At 35.3% G+C, this 26,602-nt stretch overlaps 1 protein-coding gene across 1 annotated transcript in view; it reads left to right on the top strand.

Annotated features, from left to right (window-relative positions):
- Positions 1 to 4,329: 4,329 nt before the first annotated feature.
- The window catches only part of LOC115628728 (uncharacterized protein DDB_G0283357), a 55,171-nt gene continuing 32,898 nt past the window's right edge, over positions 4,330 to 26,602 (top strand). The window contains exon 1 of the mRNA XM_030524930.1: positions 4,330 to 4,348. The gene's annotated coding sequence lies outside the window, so the exon portion shown is untranslated. The remainder of the gene's footprint in view (positions 4,349 to 26,602) is intronic.

The following is a 26,602-nucleotide window of genomic DNA, read 5'->3' as shown; positions in this document are numbered from 1 at the left end:
TTTCGAAAAATCCCCCACTTCTTCGCTATATTAGTGTTTTGGTATAACTTGCGTAATTTGTGAAATTTTTACTCAAATTTAAGCCTTACTTCAACATACAAGTATGTAAGTCTCAATCCAATATGTTGAATATTTTTTTTTTGATCAATTTCTTCACAAATTTTGGGCTGCACGTCTATTATTTTGTCCACGAGTGTACATACATACATACACATACTCGTACATACATATGTATGTATGTCGCTATAATAAGCAAATGCCATTTTCAATGTCAACGTTTTCATAAATATTAAAAGACATTTTCTTTTATTTTTATGCGAAACAACAAGAACAACAACGGTAGGCAATGATCCCATTTCGAAATGTGTGCGAGTATATATGTATGTATGTACATATGTATGTATGTATGTATGTATGTATGTAGCTGCATGGCATGGCAAATAAAAATTAAACACATTTTCGACAATTTCTTGACAAACAAAATCAGTTGCGTGAACCATTTGTTGTTGCATATTTGCTTGAAAAACAAAAACAACAACTAATAATGATGAAGAAGAAGAAGAAGCAGAGCGTGAAAAAATACATTTCTTGTGCGCTTTGCTTGAATTTTTGCACTCGTCCGAATTCATTTACGTCACACACACACACACACACACACACACAAAGAAGTTGCGAGAAAATATTCTATGTGTGTATGTCCATACATATGTATGTATGTATGTATATCTGCTTTTAAGCAGATAACAACGCATTTATATCGAGAAAAGAGACAAAGGGAGCAACCAAAAAGAAACCATTTGTGATAAAACGGATTTTTATTTGTTGTTTTTGTTATTGTACTGCGCCGCCAACTGTGACTGCATCGGCGAAGAGAAGAGAGCTGTGTGTGTGAGTTGCCTGCATCTACAAAATACATACATATGTACATATCCTTTCCTTATCAAGCTTAAATGTTAGTAATACAAGTTAATTGCTGTTACCAAAAAAAATTACAAAAACAAATTTTATTTCCCACTAAAACTGTCGAAATCTTAAATATTTCGGGCAGTCTTATTTAATGACTAAATATGTATGTACATAATTCCAAAAATCAATTGTTTTGTTAATTTAATTGGTTTTTGAGTTTTTAAAAATAATAATAATAATATACATACATTTGCATTATTCTTGGATCCACTGATATTTATATACAAGTACAAATTTTTAATATACATGCCTTTGGAATTCCTTCTTCTATTATTTATTAAAGAGACAATTTTAATTATTAGATATGTAGATATGTAACTAGCATATGGAAATGGATTCTCAAAACTACACATTAGTAGAATCTCCACGGGGCGTATACGTAACTTCTACTGCAAGGCTCTTAGTATATGTTTGTACTTTTTTTTTGCTGCTGCGCTTTTTCTGTATTGTATAATATTTATTGAAATGTTTGCTATTTGATTTTGCCATCACACACACACACACACACACAAACATAGTGGCACATTGCCTTGCCTTTTCAATTTCATTTTATATTTCACACATTGCACATTGCGCTTCGCTTCACTTTTTCTTCTCTATCTTGCCCGGCACATGGCATTACGTTCAACGTACATACATACACACATGCGCTTATGTATGTGTGTGTGTGAGTGTTGTATGTGTATGTGTGCATCTGACATCAGCGACAACAATAACAAAGCAACAACGTGCGCTCCTCGCCAAAAACAAAAGCGTCAAAAAATAATAATAAAAAAAATAACCAAACCAGTAAACACGTCAGCGCGTAGTATCTAGAGAAAAGAGAACGAGAGCGCGTATGCGCGCGCAATTGAGTTGGAGAGTGCACATCATCACAGAGAGTTACCTACATACATACATATATCAATGTGTACATTTATACATAAATGAAGTGAAGAGAGCGAGAGACCGAGAGAGAGAGAGCGCCGGAGAGTTGGCATAAAAACCGGCTGGTAGTTTTCCAAGCCGCTGTCACAAACAACAAGACCAAATTTGGCTTTTTGTACCCACTACAAAAAAAAACAACAAAATTATTAGGCGCGGACCATAAAAGAAAACAACAACAAGGGGTATGCTTGTGTGTGTGTGTTGAAAGCAACAAACAACAACAAAAAACTGACACGTGAGCGTGGAGAAAACAAGTTTACGCACACAAATGCACAAGCAAACAGAATAAATGAGCAGCCAGTCATGCTTTTGTCTTGCACACTCCACTCAGATACGAGGCGCGCTCATTAAGTATCTGAAACAGCATCGAAATATGTACAATGCAGTTCAAGTATAGTCTTAATAATTAATTAATCACTTAAAATTATACAGTTGTAGTACTTTAAATCATGGTTATTATTTTTTTATTGCAGATAAACATACTAAACCCCTTCACATAATCAAACAGTTCAATCCAAAATCAATAAACATTATTTTCCCAATTTCATGGCAATGGAAAACTCTTCGAATAAACCTCGAATATTGTGGCTGCCTGCATTTGCTGAGCATTGCGCGATGCTGGCGCTGACGTCGCTGCATTTGCTTAGCTGGCTTTTTTCTGACAACAACAACAATAAGAATGAGAATAAGTTCGTCTTAACAGCAGCTACAACAAACAAGTTTTTCATTTTTCTATTCCTCCTCGAATCTTCATGCAAGAATTGCTGATTGTTTATTTTCTTATTGTAGTTTGTTGATGTTCTCCTTTTCGTTTCAAAACTTTAGTTCCCAAGTGTTTGTCGCGTGATTAACGCCAAAGGCGTTCCTCTCTTACTCTTTCACACTCTGGCCATTGTGTGTGTGGGTGTTTGCTCACTGTTTCCAGCTCGCTTGCACACCTTGTACCCATCTCTCTCCCTCTCTCTCTCTTCCACTCTCTCGGTTGTGTTCTCTCTTTGTCAAGCCTTATGCCAGTTATTATTGTAGGTCATAAATGCATTCACATGACTGCATTCGTTTGTTTGTGTTCACATACACACAAAGCCCATACACATGTTCATGCGAGAGAGCGCGTAAATTGGAATTTATGCATAGATACAAGTGTGTGTGTGTGTGTGCAAGTTCCTTAGCTACGTGTACAATTCTCTGACGCTTTTCTGATTGGAGCATATGGACTGTTTCATAAAGTGTGTTCAGAATTGCAGCACATGACCAAAAAAAAAGAAAAAGAAAATGTTTTACTAATTAGCTTGTCATGATCATTTATTTTATGTATTTTATTTTATATATAATTTTATATGAATTGATTTCAAAGTACTATTTTTTTATTATTTTGAATTATTTCTAATAAAAGTTCCTTACATCTTTACATTTTGTATGTTTTTTCTTCAAACTCAACATATCTATCAATAAATCTACCGATGTGCTTAACGATGTTTAGATCGCTGGAGTTATTGTGAAGAAGCCCAATATATTGGTCATTTATTATATGCAAAATATGTTATCTCTGAAATGAATAATTAACCATGCATTAATTTTAAAATGTTATAACAAAGTGAAAATGCATTTAGAAATGATCCCACCGAGTGGTTGGTAGTGTATAAATCCGTCCGCTAATAGCACTCCGTCAGCCCACTCCCGAGAGTGTTTTCATTCGTTCGTTATTGTCATAATCAAAGCTAACGCTCCGTAATTAACACGCACACATTTTATGCACAAGTGAGTGAGAGTGAGAGAGAGAGAGCAAGGGAAGCGTGCTCTTTTGCGACTTGCCTGACTGCATGTACATATGTAAATTTTTTGCTTTGTTTTCTTTGTTGTTGTTGTTGTTGTTGTTTTTTTCGTTTTATTATTTGTTTAATGCTGTGGCACGTTTGTTATTGCTTTTCTTTGAGCACTTCTCTCTTACTCTCTCGCTGGCTGACTCTGTTTACGACACACTGCCTCCGCCGTTTTATGTGGCTTTTCAATTTTATTCTTCTTCGTGTCTTCCACGAGAGCGCCATCATAGCTAAAAATTTGATTTTTGCTTTGCAAGCTTTTCATTCGCACAACGAACAACGCAACGGACAGACGAACAGTTCAAGTAAATAATAAATGTTTTAAAAAGCCAACAAACATAAAAATACATTTTTTCAAATTAAATAAATCAAGTAAATGAGAACCAACCACAAATTTGGCAATCGTTCGTGTGTTGTTTGTTTGCATATGTATGTGTGTGTGTGCGTGCGTGCAGTGGAAATCTTGTCACGATCGTAACAATACATACATATGTATGTACATACATAAGTGCATATGTATCTAATTTTTTTTTGCTGCTCCAAAAAAAAAGTTGAAAAGTGAAGTAGTGCAGTGCATTTTTTTTGAGTCTCATTTTTATTGTTGTTGTTTCTTTGGATTTGGCCACATTCACAAAGTAAGTGCATTTACAATAAATATACTCGATGCGCGAAAGAGAGTGATGAGAATGAGGGGAATGATCGGAGAGCGTGGCAATTTGTATATGTATATAAATGTGTCAATAATGCATTGTGCTTATTAAAAATATTGCTGCTTTTTTTGTTACTTTGTTTTTTTTGTTTTTGGCAAGCTGCGACGCACGCACGCTCCACTCGTCTTCCTCTCTGTTAGCGCTCCCGCTCCCGCTCTCTAAGTACAACTATACACATATTAGTATGTATTTATGTATCTATGTGAGAATGGTAAACAACAACAACAACAGCAACTGAGAATGCTAGCAAAGAGTAACGCCATCATCGTCAGCGTCTTTATCTTTGCTGTTGCTGTTGCTGTTGTTGTTGTTATTTTTGTATAGGCAAAAAGGAAGCAGGAAACTGTGTCCACACACACACACGCACACATTGCACATACAGAAACAAAAGAACGCGTGGTCAAGCAAATAGCCACAAATATAACGATGATGACGATGATGTGTTTTTGATTGCCTGTCTTTTTTTCTGTTTTACTATTCGGCACTTTATTACTACATATTATTATTTTTAATCTATTCTTTATGTGCACACATGTCTTTATACGAGTCTCTCTGTGTGTCTGTGTGTGTGTATGCGGTTTGGTTTGGACAAAAGGTTTCCATATCTTATCATAAATCTTGAAATAATTAATTAAGTAAGTTCGACGCATTTCTTAACCCACGATCATGGCCGATCAGCCCCAACGACATCACTCATGTTGAAGGGCTCTCTAATATTTCGCTCTTTGTTTTTATCAACATTAGAAATATACATATGTTATATTCAATTAAGCAATATTAAAGAACTTTACTTTAATAAAGTTGATAACAGAAAAAAAGGGGGGATTGCTTACAATTTTTCGATTGGCTTCCAAAAAAATCAGAGTAATCATTTTTTATTGTTGTAATAATTGTCGCCATTGATTTTGTCTATAATTGTTGCTGTTCCATTACATAACCTTTTTGAAGTTGCTACAGTCAGAGAGTGTTGAAATTTTGATTATTCGGGTCTGTGTTCCAGTTTTTGAACAAATTGCAAATCGACTTTCCACGTATGTATGTATGTTCACATTGAAGGCGATAATGCATTACTGGCACTTCTTATAATATACTTATAATTGCGAATGATTAAGCCTTTGAATCACATTTTGCAGTTAGTCATAATTTTTCGGCCACTGTTTATAACAAAGCACCAGACTTGTAATTCACAAAAAACTGTTGTGCTCTTCACTTTTCGAAACAACTGCAACTGGAAATGCAATTTCAAAAACCGCTCTATGTACTGGAATTCCCAGTAAGAATGTTCTGAATTATTTCTTGCTTGATATTTGTAAAATATTCCAAGTATAAAATTAGAGGAACTTTTTTCGCTAGATGGGAGAAAATGATTAAATGATCTCGGATTTATTTGAATTGTGTTCTGTTTCCATTTCGGAATTCGATTCGAAATTGATAGGTTTATGAAATGGCGTGTAATTTAGAGGATCTTCGAGTTCTTTCAACACAAACAAGCCGTGAAAGGAATTCTCGTTTAGCTTCGGCACATAACTTTTAAAAACGAGTGACTGCAACGTTTTTCCTTACCGCATAAGTTAGCCAATTTTATATCTTAACAAATTGCTTATCACATATCTCGTTAGCCACATATCTACATAATATACATATGCATATACATATGTCTATGTGTGCATGTACCACCTAACGTATGAGCAATGCAATGAAAGCTGTGTGTGTGTGTGCCAATAGCAATGCTTCAAAAATAATAATAATCATTACATATGTACATACATATGTACATATATAGAAGCACATAAACATACAACACTTTGCAAAGCCAGAGAGACAAATCAAGTGGCAAGAAAAAAGCAACAACAACAATAACAGCCAGAGCCATAGACGGAGAGACATAATTACAATTCTGTTTTTCATTTGCCACACAAACACAGCTATAGATTTATATACATACATATGTATATAGAGATATGTACATAAGTACATACATGCATATATGTATATGTATGTATGTAGAATATATGTATGCACAGCGTGCTGTTTGTTGTTGTGCTTGAATTAATTAATTTTCATTTTCCGCTCGATCATTGCCAATGGCGGCAAGCGATGGCAGCGAAGCGACGCAACGTCGACGTCAACTTCAACGTCGCAGCAGCAGCAGCAGTTGCTGTTGTTGTTGCTGATATTGTTGTTATTGTCGCTGGCCTGATACGATTTAACAGCTCGCCGAAGTGTTGCTGCAATTATTATTGCTTATTGCCATTTTGTGCCTGTCCGTCTATTCGCCTCTCACCTCTGTGCGTCGCTCCACTCACTAGCGCTCTCTCGCCTTTCATTTCTCACACTCGCTCGGCATGTTTGTCTGTCTGGGCTGTTCTTCTTCTTCTTCTCGTTGTTGTTGTTTTTGTTTGAGTTGTTGTAAATACCGTTGCATTCAAATTGACGGAAGATAATATTCGAACTTGTATCCAATGTGCGAGCGTGTCTGTGTCTGCGAGTGTGTGAGTGAGCGTACATACATACATATATGTGTGTATGTACATACATACGAGTACATACATACAAGAGACTGAAGCACTTACTCATAAAACGTATGCATAATGTTTGTAAATAAGTACATGCGAGTATGCGTGTATGTTTGTATCTAAATGCATGATAGACAAGAAATGGTTGAATGCAACTTCTTGTATAACTTTAATAAACGTTTCAAAGTATTATTCTTTTTTTCTGTTTATTTAATAATGAAGTATTATTGTATTTATACATAAATGAAGTATGAAAAGTTTGCAGTTTGCTGCATCCATTTATGTATGTAGCTCCGATCAAACGGTTCCAACGGACAGCCAGATGAACAAACAGACGAACAAGATGGAACACTCCTACTTTTGACAGACACACGATATTTATGTATATGTATGTATGTACATATGTTCGAGTATACAAACAGGAATACATGTATCTGTTTAGGAATGTAGGAATGTAAAAAAAATAAAATAAAGTGTTTTAGGCCTTTGGCCAAAATGTGCTTCAGAAAGGCTTTGTTATCCTTATGGAGCTTTCCTCTTTCTTCCTCTTTACGAAAATTGCATTTTCATATGAAGCCGAACAAGGCGAATATGGGAAAATTCCTTTCGAATCGTAGAAACAAATGAACATTCCAGCCCACAAAGGTTTTGAGGATCGCATTGAGAACACAATATTTCATTCCCACTCACAATGCTGTACAAGAAGTTTTTGTCTTATTTTCTTAACTCCCCCATGATGGCTTTGTTTATAGATGCGTTGATTCATTGATTTTTGGTTTGGAGATATGCATTTAATTCCATTTCCATTAATTTTATCCAAGACTTTAGCGGTTTTTTCCGAATCTCATCTCACAATTGGTCCCAGTGTCCTTAAGCAATTATCGCAATCATTAATAGACAAAAAGCAAAAGTTGAATCGAGTTTCAAACAGAGCTTAATGTGCGATCGTTATTTCTGTACCGTTAGCACACTCTGAGATTTGAAGAAGCACTGTGTTTGGAAACGTTTGAGGCCCACTGTCAGTACATAATGCCCTTTATATACCAGTACTCGTATGTACTTATACTAGTTGGCCAAAAGCAGTCACAACATGAAGCCCAAGTCGGAGGCAAAAACAGAACAGAACAGAAGGAACAGCAAGGAAACCTACTCGAAAATCAAAAGAGAGCAAAGTAAACTCAAGAAACTGGTAGAACGTGCCAAATTCCAATTAGGTAGCACTCGTCTGTCCATGGGGTTTCCACAACAAAGTGCCAGGCAGGCAGGCAGGCAACTTGTTTGTACCTCCTCCTCCTCCTCCTCCTTATTATGGGGCAGGAAGGTACATACATATGTACGTAGCGACTTTATTTTGAACACCATGGCTATGGCCTTTGGCTTTGGCACTGAAAACAAAAATGGAACAGGACTTGAATATAATGGGACAGACTGGACTGAACTGCAGCTTCGTTCCAAGTTTATCTCAACATTTGTGGAGGTTCGTCGATAAGTGTCGTTGTCGCTAGCTGCGAGCAAAATGCTCAAGTGTTTGCAGCAAGAGGTGCCTTATCGCTCCTATTTGTAATACACATGCACAACAACAACAACAACAACAACCAGAGAATGCAAACATATGCAGGTTGCTTGCCTGCCTACACTGCGAAAAACACAAAATTGAACACAGAGCTTTTAAAAATATAATAAACACATATTCAAGTTTTGCGAAGATACTCGTCTCGTGAACTGCAGGGTCTATTGACCTCGTCAGAAACTTGAGGCCCGGCACAATACACAATACTGCTCTCCTATTTCTACGTTCCATCTAGCTGTGCTCTGTAATTCGATCTTGAATTCCTAAATTCGATCTGCACTGCAAACATTCCTCTGAGTGCACAGAGCAACATGAATGCATGTATGTGTATGTGTAGGAACATGCTGATTATGCTTCCGTCTGCGCTGCTACAACGCCCACAACCTCTCTCTCTCACTCTCTCCACACGCTCACTCGCTTCCGCTGCCGACCTCTCCTTGGGTACGCTTTGTGCGTTGTCGCGTGCGTTGCGATAAGTGTGTTTGCCTTTGCATTGAACGCACAGCCTAAAAACTCTCACACACACACACACACACACATAGGCACATATGCATGTGTATGTGCATGTGCATGTGACGCCTCATTGCATTTCACAACAACAATAAAGTATTTTGAAAGTGAAATGTTCAGGGCTGTGTGTCTGTGTTAAAATTTTCTGCTAATTATACTGTCGCATTTTGATTACAAATTAGAGATGAGACCACAATATGTACATTTGTATGTATGTATGTATGAAGTGTCGAAAACTTTAGAAAATTGCTGTTCATGTATAATTAAGTTATTTGAGCAATTTATATATTTAAATGCCTATTCAATAACTCTACATACTATGTACCTATTAAGTAATATTCAAAGTGTTCAAATAGTGAAAAGTCTTTGTTGGAGGACAACACAATAATATAAGCGCAATTTGATATGTAAAGTAACATCACTCACGTTAGTTAAATCGATGGGCATCTGGCAACTCTGTTTACGTTTGTTTTTTGCTTATGTTTTCACTCAAACTCTTCTGCGAAAGAGAACAAACGCACTCGCCGCTGCATAACGCATTATTAATTAGCTATGCGTTGTAACAAGACACTCGCATTGTGGACTTGCATTGTACCGGTCATTCGGCACGCACCCCACATAAAATACAAATATAAACATATTCACACAAACAACCTTGGCGAACCCTAAATTAATTGGGAAAAGTACAGCAGCGCCAAATCGGCTCAACAAAACACGTATCAAGTGGATCGAAGGCCCCTCCGGAGCACGTCTGGAACAGTCGCTATCGATGTTTAGGGAACTATAAACGGTTTCCAATTAGAATTGATCGATAGGAATCGAATCATTTAATCAAGTTGTATTGAAGCATAAAAAATATGAAAACTATTGAACAGATTTGATGAAGTTGTATATTTATTTTAATTATTTATTAATAAACTTTTCTTAATGTTACAAGTACCAGATTACCATATTTACTTCTAATTAATTTGAATTACAAATTTAATTTCGTTCCATTTGACAATTGAATATTACAATTTTATTATTATTATTATTATTTTTTTTTTCTATATCCTAACACAAATTGCATTATTTCTATCAACGAACAATAAAAGGTAAATTCTTTAAAATCAATTTTCCGTTTGGAATAGAAATATGTATGTTTAAAAATTAGAGTACCACCTATCGAAATGGAATTTATTTTCACTTAAAAATTTTAATCAACCGTTCGATTCTGAAAAATATTTTATGTATGTGTATTGAAAAGAAATTTGCATTTGATTTTTAAGTAAAGGTTTTTTTGTTTTTAATTGAAAGCTTTTTCGTTTACTTTACAGCTTTATTTCTTGCATTAAACTTTTTCCCGACACTTGTCCAACATCTGCGCACGCCAATGCCAGTCACGATCACGTGACTGAAGCATTCCTCCTACTCTGTAAGTAAAGAGGTGTGCCTTTGCCATTATGTGTGTATATTCATGTGGATGTGTGTGTGTGTGTGTGCCTGCATGATTACAGTTTAACAGACAGTCGGACAGACGGAGGTAGTCGTCGTGTCTTGATAATATTGTTGCCTGCCTGCCCCTCTGTTAGTTGGTACACAGTCGCTCTTCTTCTTCCTATACTCTTTGTTGTTGTTGTTGTTGTTGCTGTTCTGGTTCATGTTTAACAGCGTCATCAAAACTCGGTAGCATTTTGTTTGCTGTTGAGCCCAAAAGTGGGCGCTGCATTTAACACTTCAACGCTTTTGTCAGCAACAGCAGCAGCAACAGCAGCAGCAGCAGCAGCAGGCCGCCCAGCCAGTCAGTCAGTCAGTCAGTCGTGTAATACAGATACGTGCACACACACAAACGTACATATGTATGTATGTATGTATGTACTATGTACATTGATATGTCGCTATCCCTATCGGTACGCCCTCTATGCTATTTTTTTGTACTTTTTTTTTGTATTTTTGTTTTATTACGTGTTCCAACACTCAGCTTGATTGATTTATGCATGCAAACAGCAGCCGCCGTCAAACGGCAGCTGTGCCATAGAAAAATGTGCTATTCAGACACACACACATACACATGTATGTATGTACATACATATATATGTATGTATGCATATGCAAATATCTCACACTGCTGGGCATTCGAGATTCAAGATTCCAAAGAGTCCAAGCTGAAGATTGAGCTCAGATAGAAATTGAACCATTACAACCATTTTTGGTTAGCGGCCGAGCACTTTAAAAACCCTTTATTACGGCTCTGAATTGGTAGAAAGGGAAATGGTAGAGCCGGGAGCTCTACGTGAAAATTTAATAAAAATACTTGTAATTGTGTTAAAAAAAATACATAAAACAAACATACATTTCTGTCTTATATGCGTGCATACCAGCATCACAAAAGGAAGAAAACTAAACCCGCTGTTCTGGAGTTTAAAAATAAACCGTTTTTATTATTATTTATATTTGATTAAAATTTGAAGAAAGTGTTGAGAATTGCATAAAAATTACTTATGCAGGATTCAAATTATTCAGCTTTAAGATTATAGACAGTATTGACGAAATTCTGTATCGGAGCAAAGGGAGGAAAATTAAAAAACATATATAAAAATATAAAAAATATATCAAAATATATATACATATAAACTCAACGCCGACCTAGGGGGGTTAATAAAATACTTATTGCACCGAAGCAGTGTTCTAGAAAAAGTGTCCACTTTAGGGGATACTTGAATACTTATTGCACCAGAGGAGTGTTCTAAAAAATGTCCGCTTCACCTTTTAGAGTTCGCATAAAGAGGTGTCCATTATGAGAGTTTTCACTGTATAGTATATTTTGTGTTGCCTTGGAACTAGAAGAGCCTACATACAGCTGTGTTCAACAAAATAGTAATGCCCCGCCCCACCACTTTAACAACTCTTTTCAAAACACTTTCAGTCATCGAAATTGAACAAGCGATGCCTTTTGAGAAATTCTGGATAGTAAGCAGTATAAAACCGAAAAAACAGTTACACAAATACCCATGAAAAGTGCTGTTCATAGAAATAATAGTGCTTATACAAAATTTAAAAAAAAAACCCACTTTGCCAATGATGAGCTTTATTTAAAGAAGTAAAACTCTTTTAACATCTCCACACAAATTTTCGATTTGATTTAGATCCAGAGGCATGACTTCAAGTTTGTTGTGTTTTGGATCATTATCCTGTTGAAATGTCCGCTTTAAAGGCATTTCCCAATGCAGAGTGTGCTTGCATATTTCCACATGTACATGATATCGTTAATCATATGAATAGGACCGACACCAGTATATGAAAAACACGTCCATACCAAAATGCTGAGACTACCAAGCTTAACTGTCTTTTTTTCACATACCAATCCTTTTCCTTCTTCTTGAATACTGACGCGATGATTCGATACTTAATTCTAAAGTAATGATCGATAGGTACAGAGTTACATAAACAAATAATCGGCAGGTGTTTTCAACTTCAAATGAACAGTATAAATTCAAAACTTAAATTAATTTGTAACAAACATACATACAACATTTTCGTTTCATTGTTTGGCAAGGAATATTGGAATTTCGTTAGATTCGCTGGAATTCGTAAAGTTTTTACAGCAGCATGCACATTTATTGGTCTTGTCGGCGACATTTTTCTGAATGCGGCTGAGTCTGAGCTTCAAATCACACACTCGAGGCGTTACAAGTATTTCATTTGCTGTTGTCTTTCGTTTGTCTATTTAATTAGTGCGTCGACGCCACAAAGTGAAATGGCATTGCTGGAGATGAAAATTGCATAAGTAGCAGATACTTTTCCATGATGGCTCACATAAATTCAAATTAGAGCACTACGCGGGCTCTTTGAAAAGGCCATTTGCAGCGCAAAAGGATTGCAAGCATTTTACGACAGTGGCGACTGAGTGGTTGGCGGGTGATGGCGTTGTCGTTATCTTTATTAAAAAAAAAGAAAAGTCAATTAAAGCCGGGCACTTTATGAACTCATTTCTTGCGCGTTAGCAGCTCGTTGGCAGGACCTTTACATCTGTGTGGTGGGAATGGGAGGCGCGTGGGCGACAGCCGTCCAATTAGTGCCGGATTAATTGCCAATTGGATAGAATATGGCTGACATAAATAAGTAAATGCCATGTCGTAAGGGTTATGCATGGATGTGAAAGCCCTGGCATTAAATGCAGGCTCTGTTCAAAAGAGGCTGCTTGTTAAATCTACAGAGGTGTGTGGCAACACTAAGAAGCTTATCGTTTATCGTTTATCGTTTATCGAACAGCAAATAGTCAGGCAATGGTGATCAATCAGCTAACGACACACCCTGATAGGCGTTTTAATTTGACATTACTATAAAATAACAAGCAAGGAATTCAAGAATCGAGCGGGTCCAACTCTTATCTGCTCTCTTTTACAAAAAACTAGACATGAGGACGAATATGTAAGCCCTAACTGGATGTAATTATCGACTTTGGGCAACAAAATCCAATAACTATTATTAAAGACTATTATAGACCATTAATAGTGATGCAGTTTTGGGGGGAGAGGCGCAACAGAAAAAATAAATACCACCAGATCTGCCTGGGGTTTAGGGGAACCTGGCTACAAAGCTTGGGTTATTCGAGTTCTTGTACTATCTAAGATCCTGGCGTTCATACAGACGGACATACGCGTATATTCGCACTAAACTCATATAACCTTTTACACAATTGTTGTGCTAGATTGGATCTCCCTTGACATTTTTTAGCAAATAGTATTTTAGATCAATCTCTAAGCGAATTAATAGATATTTTCAAAATTATACCTGATTTTCAATATTATAGCTGTTTTTAGACTGGACTTTGAAGAATTATACAAGTATTCCAATAATAAACATTTACAGAACAGCTGTTGACTTGTAAAGATCTTTAATAAACGGGCCGGCTACCAAAATCCTTTATACGTTGCAATCAGTCTTTAAAATTGGGGTTTCTCCTAGACATTTTTTAGCAAATAGTGTTTTAAATCAATTCTTAAGCAAATTAATAGAGATTTCCTAAATTATACCTAAATTTCAATATTATAGCTGTTTTTAGACTGGACTTTGAAGAATGATTATGAAATACAAGTATTCCAGTGCCAAATAAAAAACATTACTTTCTTAAAAAAGTGGACATGGACGCTTTAGAAAAGTGTACCTTTGCTGCTTCCACAATCGATAGATGTATCGTGTTTCGCAATGCAAATTTTGAAAAGAGAAGCCTTTCTTTAGTTGTCATCATACTTGTTTACTTATAGTTTATATTTGAACTAACTAGAGTCCAGAAAATGTTCGTATAATCGGTTGGCATTGTTTCATTTCGTGTGAGTGGCAAAGCTACTTGTATGCTTATTGTACATTTGATTGAAATGCGCTTTGATTGAGGACTGTGTAACACCTGATTAGGCTGAGGCTGAGCCTCAGACTGGCCAGTATAATCAAATGTCTTGTTTCCATTCAAAATCCAAATCATCTGTATAGCCATCAGCCCGATTGTCGTCATGATGATCATATGATTGTGGGGCACAGTCGTTCCGCTTGTCGGCACTGATGATGATTGTGATATCAACGGTGCTCATGATGATGATGATGACGATGTCATTGCATTTGCATTTACTCTTGTGCGTGTGTGTGTGTGTGCGAGCTCATGTGCTGATTGCATTTATGTCAACGTACGTTTTCAATGTTAAAAGTCAGCCTAGCCGGCCCATCTCTGCGGCCAGTGGTGTGCTGCCGTGAGTGGCGAGGGGTGTTGGGGGGGGGGGGGGGGGGGGGGGAGGGTGCTGCAGAAACAGAATCAACGCAAACGTGGAAAACTTGTGTATAAAAAAGGCATAAAAGCCGACAACGACGCCAACGACGACGACGACGACGACTACTACTTGATGTGTGCTGTTGTGTGTTAAGAGTCACTGTAGCAACAACAACAACAACAACAAAGCACTGCCATTATCCAACATTTGCATGTATGTGTATGTGTGTGTGTGTGTGTGCAATTGCAATGTAAATGCAATGAACGCTCAACAGCCCAAAATGGAAAGCAACTGCAACACAATGAACGGCAGTCAGGCACACGAGGAGGCCCAGCTCGTCGCACAGTGGAACTCAACCTGTACGCATATACATACATATCTCCCCCAAAAAGAAACAAAGTGTGGTCAGATGTGCAAATAATTTGCTCACAAATTTATTAACTCTTCATAACAGAAACTTTATAGAATATTCCGAGGCGATTTAATTGCTGTTTTACATTTTCGCATCCAACAAACAGAGCCTCCATTAGGTTTTTGCACAAATAATTAAACACCCCCCCTTCAATGTATTTCTAGGTGTGCAGACAATTTGCTCACAAATTTATTAACTCTTCATAACAGAGACTTTATATAATATTCCGAGTCGATTTAATTGCTGTTTTAAGTTTTCAAATCAAATCAAACCTGAATTTGCTTTTTGCACAAATATATAAATTAAATTAAAATAAATGGCTGGCCCTTTTGTGTAAAGATGTGCAAATAATTTGCTCACAAATTTATTAACTCTTCATAACAGAAACTTTTTAATTGCTGTTTTACATTTTCGCATCCAACAAACAGAGCCTCCATTAGGTTTTTGCACAAATAATTAAACACCCCCCTTCAATGTATTTCTAGGTGTGCAGACAATTTGCTCACAAATTTATTAACTCTTCATAACAGAAACTTTATATAATATTCCGAGTCGATTTAATTGCTGTTTTAAGTTTTCAAATCAAATCAAACCTGAATTTGCTTTTTGCACAAATAATTAAAGAACCCCCCTTTAATGTATCTTCAAGATGTGCAGACAATTTGCTCACAAATTTATTAACTCACCTTAACAGAAGCTTTCTATAATATCCTTTTACCATTGGGAAGCAATTTAATACAGAAAATATAGTAGTTTTTTTTAATTAAAACATTGAACTTCTTAGCTTACTCTCCAAATCAAACTACAACACAAAACTGCAGTCAGTCTTACCATCCTAAGGGATCTACCTTTCCTGCTCTCGAAATAAAACTGTAATGCTAGACTGCAGACTTTCCAGTCAGTTAGGGCGTAACTTTCCTTAAGAGAACCATTCGTTTTTTATCATTCATACCAATAAGTTTTTCAGCTTACATCGAATTCGAATAGATTTTTGAGATATAGTTCGAAATAAGAATCGTGTATTACGCTAACCGAAAAATCTGCAGCCGAAAATGTATTAATATTCATATAGAGTTTTGGGAGCTAGTAGTTAACAAGATCTGTCTCAAAATATATCTCGTAATACTCTAGTAATAAACTTGAAAATATATAGAGTTTTATATTTCCAGAAATATTGATAGCTATCCTGTATTATCTTTAGATTTACAAATATTCTCAACAGAACATGTATTAATCAGGCAGTCAAAACTTGTCTGGAAATGCTCAAAATATAGGAGAAAAGAGAGAGAGAGAGAGAGAGGGAAGGAAAGAAATACTTTTCCAAAACTTTAAAGCGAATATCGGGTAACAAGATTTCTCTCGAAGTACGGAAGAGAGAGAAATATTTTTCAGTCATATAGATAACTAGATGTTAAAGAAACAGAGAGAGAGAGAGAGAGAGAGAGATAGAGATAGAGAAAGAGAGATGGAAATCCTTTTGAATTCCAAATAGAAAATGTTTGTAAGGCTTGAAGCTATTTTTCCCAAAACTTTAAAGCGGATATCGGGTAACAAGATTTCTCTCGAAGTACGGAAGAGAGAGAAATACTTTTTCAGTCATATAGATAACTAGATGTTAAAGAAACAGGAAGAGGGAGATGGAATACTTTTCCAGATAGTGGTACAAATATTGAATTCCAAATAGAAAATGTTTGTAAGGCTTGAAGCTATTTTTCCCTTCAAAGCAAATATCGAGCAACAAGGTTTCTCTCGAGGTACGGAAGAGAGAGAAATACTTTTTCCGTCATATAGATAACTAGATGTTAAAGAAACAGGAAGAGGGCGATGGAATACTTTTCCAGATAGTGGTACAAATATTGAATTCCAAATTGAAAATGTTTGTAAGGCTTGAAGCTATTTTGTTCTAAATCTTCATAATCTTCTTTTTCAAATATCGAAATACTTCTTATATAGGCGAAGGGAGAACCAGAAGTTAAATAGAGAGAGAGAGAGAGAGAGAGAGAGAGAGAGAGAGAGAGAGAGAGAATTACTTTTCCCGTCATTACGAGATAACCAGATATTAAATTCCAGACAGCTCTACAATTCCGAACACTGTGCCGCGGTAATCGCTTACGTTGTCTGGGCAACGTTCGAGGCGTCGTCATTGCATTTGCCATATCTCGCTGCATCGGCTGTGGCTGCAACAACAACAACATCAGTAGCAACAACAACAGCAGCAACAACAACAGGCGTAGATTCGCAGACAGCCGCCAAGCCTATAATCAAAACTCAGAGTCAGGGTTTAGTGCATGGCAATCAGTCAGTCAGTCAGTCAAGCTACTACGTACTGCACAGATACATATATGTATGTATATATACGACTATATATACATACATATATACGATATACATTCCCCCATCTGTATACTATATGCATAGGTATGTACATATGTAGTTCTGTCTAGTTGATATAAATAGGCATATGTAAGTGCAATACATAAGTGTATTCAACACACTCTATACAAGTACATACTTGTATGTAATATATACATATGCTTGCTAGAGATATATTTCGCTAAAGATATATACTTGTATATGTATATACATACAAATGTGTGTATATGTGCGCTCGGCTGAATGCATGAATGATTGTGAATAAAATACTCGCATGATTACGCAGTCCTCAGCTTAAATGTTCTTGTTGTAATTGTTATTGTTGTTGTTGCTGTTGTTGCTGTTGCTGTTGAGGGTGGTGAGCATGTGAGTTCAGACCATGGCGTGATGATGCCCCCGGTGCGATGTGCGATGACTGATGGTCAGCAGAGAACCATGTCTCTTCAGTTACAAATGGGAGGCCTCCAAAAACAAATACAAACAATTTGTCGCAAATTTTAATTGGCAAGCACCTGTTATGGGCCTGGCATTTGTTTTAGCCACAATTACTTGACTCTATTATAACTACGTTGTGCGACCTCTTGTCTCTTTAACCAAACACCATACATACACTGATAAAAAAAAATCACGGAAATTTCAATATTTACACGTAGATTTTATATTTATTTATATATTTTATTTATATATATAACTATTTTTACCATCGATTTTTCGTGTGTTTTAATATCAAAATATTAAATTTAAAGTGTGACGATATTAAATCACAAGTGATGAAGGTTAATTTTTTATAATTATAAAATATTTTCTCCATTTCTTATTGATATTTTCATGATGTATATTTTATTTATATACAAGTATATATATATACTTAATAAAAAGTAATTTCTTTTGTTATTATGAATTAATATTCTTGATGCTTTTTATGCCTTTTAAGCACGGATATAATTTGGATCAATATTAATATTAAAAATGAGGAACAGTTGATTGAACGACCATATCTATAGTCAATTGAAATTTAATATATTTCTAGTATATTTAAATCGACTACAAAATTGAAAAAAATATTATGATTTACTATGGAATATAGTAAATTTAACTATTTGTTTTTTGCAGTGTGTGCATATTAATATTTAATATGGTTCAACATTAAATTGAATATGACACACTTTAAAAAAAAGTTTTACACTTTGTTTTGAATATTATTCATATAAAAATCACTAATTGAATATGTTTTTAGTAAAATTTACGATGTTTATATTTGATTGAATATGAAATAGTAGAACATTAAATTTAATATGAAAATATGCATCTGTACTATGCAACTTTTTTATCAGTGTAGCTACATTTCTGAACGTTATCGCCACAAACTCTTTCTACATTTACATTTGTAGCCTCAGACTCAGGTGCGAAAATGATTGGAAAAAGAAAAAAACAGCAGTTAGTTCCAGCATCCTAATGTTTTATAACTTCCCAATTGCTAATTCCCAAACAAAAAGTACTGCCTCTATTTTGCTCAAAAATCATGAATTGTAATACTGGCATTACAAAAATGTACACTTGGATTTATTGGGGGAAGTGTTTTCCGCCAACTATATACAACCTGATTTCGAAAATGCACTTCAATAAGTTTTCTTATGTCGACAGTATTCATTTTTAGTTGACTTAAAAATAAAATAAATAAATAGAAAACATTTCAAGTTTTCAACAAAAAGCACAGCATTAAGCGTTTCCTAAAAATGTGTAACTCCCCCTGAAAATTTGATTCACTTATGATTTTGAAGTGATTTGATTTCACGATCGCATTGAAATAAACAAAGTTTTGATAATATTTTTTTAAACTCCTCTTTCAAATTTTGAACTCTAAGCTATTTCTGTTGTATCAGCAAGAACACACCCTATGTAGCCGCAATTGTTTGAAATTGATTTTGAGATATTTATTTCCATTTCCACAAATTTTCGCCAATATTTTGGTGGATTTTTTATAAAATCACGCACTTTTTCGACTGTCATACCCGATATGAGAAATAACAACCTTGAAGACTGTAACGTTGTGAAGAGAAAATTGAGTTGGATATTGTTGAAGGGACATGCTGTGTATATCTTCCTAGAAGTTCTGTCCTTTTATAGCGTGCATGCAGAAACATGATTGAGTTTTTGCCAGGGTGGAACCTTTTGTTTGCCTTTTGGGTGCAGCAATTTAATGATATTTTGAACAACATCACTTTCTAACTCTACTTATTTAACTCACTTTTTCTGTGGCTGTAAAATTGTGTTATTTAAATAGCAATTAACTGTTGCCACGATCAGACATGCAAATAATTTGCGCACAAATTTGTGTAATTTTACAATGTTGCTTTGAAAAGTTAAGCTTAAATGGTGTTTTTTTTTTTTTCAGAAAATCATATTTATATTATTTTTGTACCGGAATATTATATTTTATCACGAATTTTTATTCGATTTAATTGAAATAAGAGACTTGTGCAAACTATTCGCACGTATAACCATAGCTACGTTAATTATTTGTTTGTGTAATTTCCCCTTTTTGTGGTTTTGAACTCCAATGTCTTGATCAGAAACACTCATCAATTATAAGAAACAAATAACATCTTCATACTAGAATGAAGAAGACACTTTTTATTGGCGGCTAAGTTTGTGTGAACGGCATATTTTCAGTGTGTGGTGATCCTTGACATTCTCGGTGCTCTGTTGCTCTGCTCTTGATGTTGATGCTGATTGATTAAATGATTACACGTTGTTGTTGCTGTTGTAATTGTTATTGTTCTTGTTTTTATTTTTATAGCCACTGTTGTTGTCATTGTTGACGTTATTTATTCTTTCCCTCAACATGCTAGTTGTGTCAATTGATTGATTGATTGATTTGACAAAACAGCAGCAAATTGAAAATATGTGCGAAAAGGGCCCCGGGGACAGCACATTGTCACAAAATCAACCGAATTGCAAGCCAATTGTTTAAATATATATTATATTTATCTAGGTTTTTTAGTTACATTCCAACCTTTGACTTAAGATTTTTTGGAGCATTATTCGTTATTATTCCATTCATCCGTTCGACTGTATGAACGCCTAGAACTCGTATAGCAGCAAAGCTAAAGCCATCAAATTTGGTATACAGTTTAGGCGTATGGCTCTGTATCAGCTTAAATATTTTTAATCAACTTGTAACTTTTACGACAATAGTTCCAATTATAGGCATTATATACATGTACAATATCAAATTCTCGTACACATTACGAACCTTATATAGTTCCTAAAAATAATTTTGAAGGACAAATCAAAGTTAAAGTAAAAGTTTTCTACAACTGCCATGAATTATGTTTTTTCATCAGTTTAACCATTTTTTGTATCAACATCGTTCGTTTATTCGTTCGTTCATTCGTCCGTTCGACAGTATGAACGCCTAGAACTCGTATAGCACCAAAGCTAAAACCATCAAATTTGGTATACATTCTAGGCGTATGGCTCTGTATCAGCTTAACTATTTTCAATTAACTTGTTGTAAATATTGCGACGATAGTTCCAATAATAGGCATTATATATAAGTACAATATGAAATTCTTCTTACATACTGCATATAAATAAGTACATAAAGTAAAGGCACTGCAGATTACCTCAAGTGAGGGAGTACGGGTGTTGCTTTAGAATATCTGTCTGGACCAGTGTTGTTGGGTGTGTGTGGCTGACTTTGGTTCGCTAGCAATTGCATTACTCTGTGCATTTGGTGTCAAGTTTCCAGCACCGGTATTTGCCCCCACACTTTTCTTGTTTTTCGATATTGTTTGGCTTGTATGGCATCGTCGTCAGCTCTATAGTGTGTGAGTGTGTGAGTGGAATATTGCGTATACGCCCCATGGCTCGCTCGCTGTTGTTCTTTACCGTTTGGCTTCTCTCTGCATTCACAAAATAATAACAACAACAATAATAATAATAACGAAAATAAAAGAACAAACCTGCCAATTTCTACTGCCCCATCACATCCAGCTTAACAAAAATATGCTGTGGTTTGCACCCCATTGTTGCTGCCTTTGTAAATGCCGGTTGCCATGGAAAAGGACAAGTTATTGCCAAGCGCTATGCACATAAATATTTCACAATTTGCAATTGCAATTTTCTGACCAGCCACAAAGAAAAAAAAACACAAACTACAAATAAAATACATTTTCTGAAGTGCTGCTCCTTTTGTCACCTGCTGTCTGGGCAATTGATGAGAATCTGGCAACGCCTAAGATAGATAATAAAAGTCTTAAACAATAACTTTAAAAGCTGACTAGTAGGAGATATACAAATTCCATGTATAAATTAACATACGCAAGAAATTCCCAATAAATTAAGTCCAAGAAAAATGTAAAAAATAAAACTGTGTTTATTCTTAAAGTATAAAAACTTAAATATACAAAGTTAGTTTGATTAGTTGAAAAATGCAGATGATGAGACTCGTTTTAACCCATTTGGAGTCTGAATTTTCAGAGAATGCTACTACTACATTATGAAAGAAAACTTAAGCTTACTGGCTTTTACCGTTTCGCTAGTGCGCTGAGCACTTATCTGTCATATATATATATATATATATATATATATATATATATATATATATATATATATATATATATATATATATATATATATATATATATATATATATATATATATACGCGACCGACTACCGACTATATATACATATATCTCAAAAAATCTTCAAAATCTGAAGGTCTTTGTAAACTAATCACAAATTGGAGCACGTCACACAGAACCAAACAGCTCTGCCTGTTATAGGCCTGAAGTCTTGATCTTGGTCATAGGCTCCAAGGGCATACTAAAAAGTCTGAGCGCCAAATGTATGTGGCAGAACAAGGCGTGGCAGATCTTATGTTATAGTTACATACATATATACGACTACATATATGAACAGTATGGCAAGACGAGTCGATAGAGACATGTCTGTCCGTCTGTCTGTATGAACGTCGAGAACTATTGAATAATAATAGGTAGGTGCACCGAACTTCGTATATACACTGGTCTTACCTATATATAAGACAAGTTTTTTAGCAACCTTATAGAGTTGCATTATTTTATGGAAAACTATTAAAAATGCTCTCTACTAAGTGTACTGCTTTATTTATGCAGATATCTTGAGCAAAGTTTGTATCCTTTTTTTATAAAGTGCATCATTGTATTAATGTTTTGTAGAGTGCCGCATCTCATTCTGTAGTTTCACCCAGATCGGTGCACTATATCTTATAGTTGACATAGTCGGAACAATCGATTCGAAATTCAAGCAAAATAGCACCAACAACTTGTTTGCTCATTACAATATTCCAAGCAAGTTTGGTATTTAGATGTTTTTCTAAGCACATTATCTGATGCTTCATCAAAATCGATGCACTATATCTTATAGCTGACATAGTCGGGGTAATCGGTGCAAAATTCAAGCTTAGTATTTTGAGGTTTTTTTTTAAAGCACACCATTATCTGATGTTTCATCGAAGTCGATGCGATTCGTTTCAGTTGAAGGACTATAATGCAGAGAACATACAAAATTGGTGCAAAGCAATCAATTGAAAACTTGGAATACTTTTTTTTGGCAATTTCTCTCCGTGTACTTGCACTGCACTGACTTATTTGTGCGCTTCCCTTTTTGCATTGGCTAAGTTTTTAATTAAAATTCCAGAGAAGGCCAGAAGTTGTTGGCGTCACTGGGAACTCATTTTTCTTGATTATTGTTGTTGTTGCTGTTGCTGTTGTTCTTGCAATTTGTTGTGCATTTGTGGGATTTTGTTTTTGGGGTTAGTCGCTTATTTATTTTTGCAATGCACTGCCTGGCATAGCAAAGTATTACTCATACGCCCCGTTTGACTTTCAATTGCGCCAAGCGTTGCAGTTTTGCACGCATTTCAACTACTACTTTGTCTTCCTTTTTGGTATTTGTTCGCCCTTTGCTAACTTGTTGTTATTACTGTTTTTTTGGCTGTGGTTGTTATTGCTGTTGTTGTTGTTGTTGTGGTGGTGGTGGTGGTTGGACCCAGAGCTGTAGTCGGTCGCGTAATTCATTGCCCAAGTTGTGTAAACTGATACATGAACATTGACGCGAACATGCGCATAACTACAAACATACATATGTATGTACATATAGTAGACTACTACTCACTTATATACTGATAAGTATGTACATACATACATATGTATATTGTTTGTCTCTCGACTTGACTTGACTTTCGCTGGTGAATGAATAATGCGGCAGGCAACAAAAAATCAACCAACAGTAGATTTGCCCACGCAGCGTGAGCTTTTTTTTTCTTGTTTCTTTTCCGTTTTTTGCTTTTTATTTTTTTATTTTTTGAATCGTGTTACATATACGATATATAATACATATACATATGTAGTATGTATGTGCGCTTTTTTTTTATTTTTTTCGTTGGCATGTCTGTCGATTTCTATCATATGACCTGACCTGTTTCGCATTACCTATCAAAGTTCTCAAATCAATCGTCAAGTTCCCCACCAAGAACTGGCCATGCAGCTGAATTTAAAAAAAAAACTGTTTCCTTATTCTTTGCCATACTATATAGTACAAAAGGAAAAACCCGTGGATTGTTCCTTCAGCACCTTAAACCCCTTTTATTAGTTGGGTGCGAATGCTTGTGATTTGCTCCTCGAATCCCACAATCCGTGTGATCCTCAATTGCTTGGAAGCATTTCTCAGCTTTATATCTTAAGTTGAGAGTATATGAGATATACATATACTTGTATATAGGAGATTGCAAACTAAACATTTGCAGTTCTAGATACTTCATTGTACGTACCAAGAACTCTCCATGATCAAATAAAAAACCCATCCTGCTTACAGCATTGAATTCATCTACCGTTTAAGAAACTTTTAACTTATTAATCGCTCTAACAACAATCTCTGTGGTCCTTTTGGTATCCATCTAATTTTGCGACTCACTAATGAACACTGTTTGTTTCTCTTTCCATCCTGCATTTGTCCATAATCGCAGGCGGATTAGAAAATCACATATACATACAAAGCATTGGATTCATGTAGCCTTTAAAAACTTTAATTAATTGCTCTAAGAACTATCTCCATTGTCCTTTTATTAAGACTAGATAGATTTTAATTGTGCGACACACTAATGAAAACTGTTTCGCTTTCATCAACAAATTTAGAAGGCATATAAATTTAACATATGTATAACGTATCATATTTTCAGGGGCCTAATATTCAAAAAGAACAAAAAAAAACCATCAACTAATGAAACGATCCCTGAACTTTATTTAAACGAACTGCCACGTTTGTCTTGGCAGTTGTTTTATCGCTTATAACCTAGAAACTTACTTTATATCAGCAATATCTCTATTTAATCACCATTTACGTGTCGATTACCAGCTGATAAGATCAGCTCTATCTGTGCGTGACAGCTGTAGGGGTACCTGTCATTAAATCACTTAATATACTTATGTTCAGGTATGTACATATGTATATGTATGTGTATTAGTTGTTGCCTGAAGAAAGGGGAATCACCCATAGATGGTTTTCAGTTATTCATAGGCAGAGAGTGGAACTCAACTTCAATACTTTGTATCCCCTGTACCCGAAGGTAAAATGTTATATATATTGTTTTTGTGCAAAGCAGGTAATATGGACTAGGCAGCATCTCATATATATTCCCAATCAGCATGATGGGACGAATCGATATAGCAACGTCTGTGCGTCTGTCTGGATGAACGTCTGGATTTCTGAGACGGTTGAATCCACTTTAACCAAACTTTGTATGTAGACGCTATTAGTCCCTAGGAACTTCGAGTTTATTTTATTTTTTGAATCCCCTTTCATCACGGTACAGAATTTCTTCAATACTGTCCACAGTTCAAAAGCTCCATAAACCTAATTTTTTCATGATCAACATACTTTCCTAATTGAAATTGAAATTCAATTTTACATTGACAATGATAGACCTCTATTTTAGTTTCAATTAAAATAATAATATAAATAATAATTAAGGGATATTATCTAAATTTAAACTTATTTAGATTGAAACTAATTGTAATAAATCGTAATTATCTATTTTTGTTTCAAATTTTATGTAATTCGGCCAGTTTTTAGGGAAATTTCAATTTCACTCCAGTACTACGCCCACAAATTTCAGAACGAGGCTAGCTCTTCTTCTTCTTTTTGCTTAATACTCAGCTCCGGAAGTAGTAGTGTGTCTCGCCTGCAACATATAGTAGTAGCTGACTAACTAACGAGTCGTAGGAAGACTCACAACTAGCAACAGATAGAGTTAGTTAGATATTCATTTAAGAAAATGGATGTACAAGTATGTACATCTAGCCCTCGCTTAACGCGGGGGTTACGTTCCTTGAAAACGTCGTGTTAAGCAAAATCGCGTTAAACGAGCCATGTATTTCCATACAAAATGAGGGGTTACGTTCCTAGACTTCGAAAAATGCATACAAAAATATGTTAGGTTTAAATTTAGAAGTTTCAAAAACATAAAAAGGTTTATTCAAATGGCAAAAGTTTTCAAAAGTAAAAGGAGAACACATATGTACATATGTATTAAAATAAAATGAAAATTCACTTAGTGGCATTTATAGCAGCTTTAGTAATTAGCATTTTTTATATGGTGGCTCCCCTTTGCGTGGCAAGAAAATCAGTAATTTTCGACTGTTTAGTGGCTCTTAAAGCTTCATAGCAGCTCTCCTTATATGGTTTATTTTCATTGGCTGCCATGTAGAAACTGCAATTTGTATAATTTACTAATTTACTTTATACAATTTTATTTCATTCAACGGTTAAAGCATTTCACTTATCACAAGAATTTTAATCTTACTATGTGCACGTCTGAAGAAATAAAGTTTTGCTCACCTTAGCAACTATTTATGTATGACCATAGGAGTATGCACTCGTTCTTACTCTGATGGTGTAGAAAGTGGGAGTTCCCTTTTTCTACACACATCTCTGGTGTGGTGATACATACTATACCAAAAGATACTCATGCAATAATCGACAAAATAAAAAAATCGATTTTGTCAATCGCG

The sequence above is a fragment of the Scaptodrosophila lebanonensis genome, unplaced genomic scaffold (genome assembly GCF_003285725.1).
Source record: "Scaptodrosophila lebanonensis strain 11010-0011.00,11010-0021.00 unplaced genomic scaffold, SlebRS2 tig00000123-arrow-arrow-pilon, whole genome shotgun sequence".
Lineage (NCBI taxonomy): Eukaryota > Metazoa > Arthropoda > Insecta > Diptera > Drosophilidae > Scaptodrosophila > Scaptodrosophila lebanonensis.
This window is presented reverse-complemented; position numbering and strand designations above follow the sequence as displayed.